A 4691-nucleotide genomic window follows, 5' to 3' on the forward strand; every position below is an offset into this window, starting at 1 on the left:
AACTAATTGAAGCTTTGAACCAATTGGAGTTAACAGATATACATATAGAACTTTTTATCTCAAAGCAAAAGAATATACCTTTTTCACAGCACCTCATGGTACCTTCTCCAAAATAGATCATATAGTTGGTCACAAGACAGACCTCAACAAATATAAGAAGATTGAAATAATCCCATGCCTCCTATCAGATCACTATGGAGTAAAAGTGGTCTTTAGTAACAGTAAAAACAACAGAAAGCCCACATACACATGGAAACTGAACAATACTCTACTCAATGATAACTTGGTCAAGGAAGAAATAAAGAAAGAAATCAAAGATTTCTTAGAATTTAATGAAAACGAAGGCACAACATACACAAATCTATGGGACACAATGAAAGCAGTGCTAAGAGGAAAATTCATGGCTTTGAGTGCCTCCAAAAAGAAATGCGAGAGAGCTTACACTAGAAGATTAATGGAACAACTGAAAACCCTGGAACAAGAAGAAGCTAATTCACCCAGGAGGAGGAGAAGACAGGAAATCATCAAACTCGGGGCTGTAATCACTCACGTAGAAACCACGAGAACCAAACAAAGAATCAACAAGACCAAAAGCTGATTCTTTGAAAAAATCAACAAGATAGATAAACCCTTAGCCAGACAAACCAAAGAGCACAGAGAATGTATCCAAATTAACAAAATTAGAAATTAAAATGGAGATATTACAACAGAAACTGAGGAAATTCAAAAAATCATCAGATCCTACTACAAAAACCTGTACTCAACACAACTGGAGAATCTGGAGGAAATGGACATTTTCTTAGACAGATACCAATTACCAAAATTAAACCAGGATCAAATAGACCATCTAAACAGACCCATAACCCCTAAAGAAATAGAAGGGGCCATAGATAGGTTTCCAACCAAAAAAAGCACAAGACCAGTTGGTTTCAGTGCAGAATTCTATAAGACCTTCAAAGAAGACTTAACACCAATACTCTTCAAACTTTTCCACCAAATAGAAACAGAAGGAACACTTCCCAACTCCTTCTTCGAAGCCACTATTATGCTGATACCAAAACCATTAAGCCACTATTATGCTGATACACAAAGATGCAACTAAGAAAGAGAATTTCAGGCCAATTTCCCTTATGAATATAGATGCAAAAATACTAAATAAAATTCTTGCCCACCGAATCCAAGAACACATCAAAACGATCATCCACCATGATCAAGTAGGCTTCATCCCAGGGATGCAGGGATGGTTCAATATAAGGAAATCCATAAATGCTATCCACTACATAAACAAACTCAAAGAAAAAAACCACATGATCATTTCATTAGATGCTGAAAAAGCATTTGACAAAATTCAGCATCTTTTCATGCTAAAAGTCTTGTAAAGGACAGGAATTCAAGGCCCATATCTAAACATAGTAAAAGCAATATATAGCAAACCGGTAGGCAACATCAAACTAAATAGAGAGAAACTTTAAGCAATCCCACTAAAATCAGGGACTAGACAAGGCTGCTCCCTCTCTCCATATCTTTTCAATATACTTCTTGAAGTCCTAGCTAGAGCAATTAGACAACAGAAGGAAGTCAAAGGGATACAAATTGGAAAGGAAGAAGTCAAACTATCACTATTTGCAGATGATATGATCGTATACTTAAGTGACCCTAAAAACTCTACTAGAGAACTCCTACAGCTGATAAACAACTTCAGCAAAGTGGTTGGCTACAAAATCAATGCAAGCAAATCAGTAGCCTTTATATATTCAAAGGATAAGCAGACTGAGAAAGAAATTAGGGAAATGACCCCCTTCACAATAGCTACAAATAGCATAAAGTATCTTGGGGTGACAGTAACCAAACAAGTGAAAGACCTATATGACAAGAACTTCAGATCTCTGAAGAAGGAAATCAAAAAAGATCTCAGAAAATGGAAAAACCTTCCATGCTCATGGATTGGCAGGATTAATAAAGTTAAAATGGCCATCTTCCCAAAGGCAATCTACAGATTCAATGCTATTCCCATAAAAATCCCAACCCAGTTCTTCATAGAGCCAAAAAGAGCAATTCTCAAATTCATCTGGAATAACAAAAAACTCAGGATAGCTAAAACTATTCTCAACGGTAAAAGAATTTCAGGGGGATTCAATATCACAGACTTTAAACTCTACTACAGAGCAATAGTGATAAAAACTGCATGGTATTGGTACAATATCAGGCAAGCGGATCAATGGAATAGGATTGAAGACCCAGAAATGAACCAACACACCTATGGTCACTTGGTCTTCGACAAAGGAGCTGAAAGCATCCAGTGGAAAAAAGATAGTCTTTTCAACAAATGGTGCTGGTTCAATTGGAGGTCAGCATGCGGAAGAATGCGCATCGATCCATTCTTTTTTTTTGTTTTGTTTTTTTGTTTTGTTTTTTTTTTATTCGATATAATTTATTTACATTTCAAATGTAAATCCATTCTTATCTCCTTGTACCAAGCTCAACTCCAAATGAATCAAGGACCTCCACATAAAACCTGACACACTGAAACTAATTGAAAAGAAACTGGGGAAGACCCTGGAGGACATGGGCACAGGGGAAAAGTTCCTGAATAAAACACCAATAGCTTATGCTCTAAGATCAAGAATTGACAAATAGGACCTCATAAAACTACAAAGTTTCTGTAAGGCAAAGGACACCGCCAAAAGGACAAAACATCAACCAACAGACTGGGAAAGGATCTTCACCAACCCTAAATCCGACAGAGGGCTAATATCTAATATATACAAAGAACTCAAGAAAGTAGAACCCAGAGAACCAAATAACCCCATTAAAAAGTGGGGTACTGAGCTAAACAAAGAATTTTCACATGAAGAACTTCAGAGAGCTGAGAAACACCTTAAGAAATGTTCAATATCATTAATCATTAGGGAAATGCAAATCAAAACAACCCTGAGATTTCACCTCACACCAGTCAGAATGGCTAAGGTCAAAAACTCAGAAGACAGCAGGTGTTGGCGAGGATGTGGAGAAAGAGGAACACTCCTCCACTGCTGGTGGGATTGCAAGATGGTGCAACCACTTTGGAAATCCGTCTGGTGGTTCCTCAGAAAACTGGGCATGTCACTTCCTGAGGACCCTGTTATACCAATACTGGGCATATATCCAGAGGATTCTTCAGCATGCAATAAGGACACATGCTCCACTATGTTCATAGCAGCCCTATTTGTAGTAGCCAGAAGCTGGAAAGAACCTAGATGTCCTTCAGCGGAGGAATGGATACAAAAAATGTGGTATATTTACACAATGGAGTACTATTCAGCCATTAGAAACAATGAATTCATGAAATTCGTAGACAAATGGATAGAGCTGGAGAACATCATACTAAGTGAGGTAACCCAGTCTCAAAAGATCAATCATGGTATGCACTCACTGATAAGTGGATATTAGCCTAGAAACTTTGAATACCCAGGACATAATCCACAAATTAAACGATGTCCAAAAAGAATTGAGGAGTGGCCCCTGGTTCTGGAAAGACTCAGTGCAAGAGTATAGTGCAATTCCAGAACAGGGAAGTTGGAAGGGGTGGATGGAAGCATAGGGGGACAGAAGAGGGCTTATGGGACTTGTGGGGAGTGGGGACCCAGAAAAGGGGAAATCATTTGTAATATAAATAAAAAAATAATAAAAAAAGGTGAAATCTCAGGGTTGTTTTGATTTACATTTCTCTAATGACTAATGAAGATGAGCATTTTTTAAGATGCTTCTCTGCCATCCGAAGTTCTTCAGGTGAAAATTCTTTGTTTAACTCTGTAGTCCAATTTTTAATAGGGTTATTTGGTTTTCTGGAGTCAAACTTCTTGAGTTCTTTATATATATTGGATATTAGCCCTCTATCTGATGTAGGGTTGGTGAAGATCTTTTCCCAATTTGTTGGTTGCCGATTTGCCCTTTTGATGGTGTTCTTTGCCTTAAAGAAACTTTGTAATTTTATGAGGTCCCATTTGTCAATTCTTGGTCTTAGAGCATAAGCTATTGGTGTTCTGTTCAGGAACTTTCTCCCTGTACTGATGTCCTCAAGGGTCTTCCCCAGTTTTGTTTCTATTAGCTTCAGAGTGTCTGGCTTTATGTGGAGGTCCTTGATCCATTTGGAGTTGAGCTTAGTACAAGGAAACAAGGATGGATCAATTCCCATTCTTCTGCATGCTGACCTCCAGTTGAACCAGCACCATGTGTTGAAAAGGCTATCTTTTTTCCATTGGATATTTTCTGCCCCTTTGTCAAGGATCAAGTGGCCGTAGGTGTGTGGGTTCATTTCTGGATCTTCAATCCTGTTCCATTGATCCTCCTGCCTGTCACTGTACCAATACCATTCAGTTTTTAACACTATTGCTCTGTAGTATTGCTTGAGGTCAGGGATACTGATACCCCCAGAATTTCTTTTATTGTTGAGAATAGTTTTAGCTATCCTGGGATTTTTGTTATTCCAGATGAATTTGAGGATTGCTCTTTCTAACTCTGTGAAGATTTGAGTTGGGATTTTGATGGGTATTGCGTTGAATCTGTATATTGCTTTTAGCAAAATGGCCATTTTAACTATATTAATCCTGCTGATCCATGAGCATGGGAGGTTTTTCCATTTTTGAGGTCTTCTTTCATTTCCTTCTTCATAGTCTTGAAGTTCTTGTCATACAGATCTTTCACATGTTTGG

This window comes from Apodemus sylvaticus, chromosome X, assembly GCF_947179515.1.
Source record: "Apodemus sylvaticus chromosome X, mApoSyl1.1, whole genome shotgun sequence".
In the NCBI taxonomy this organism is placed as follows: Eukaryota; Metazoa; Chordata; class Mammalia; order Rodentia; family Muridae; genus Apodemus; species Apodemus sylvaticus.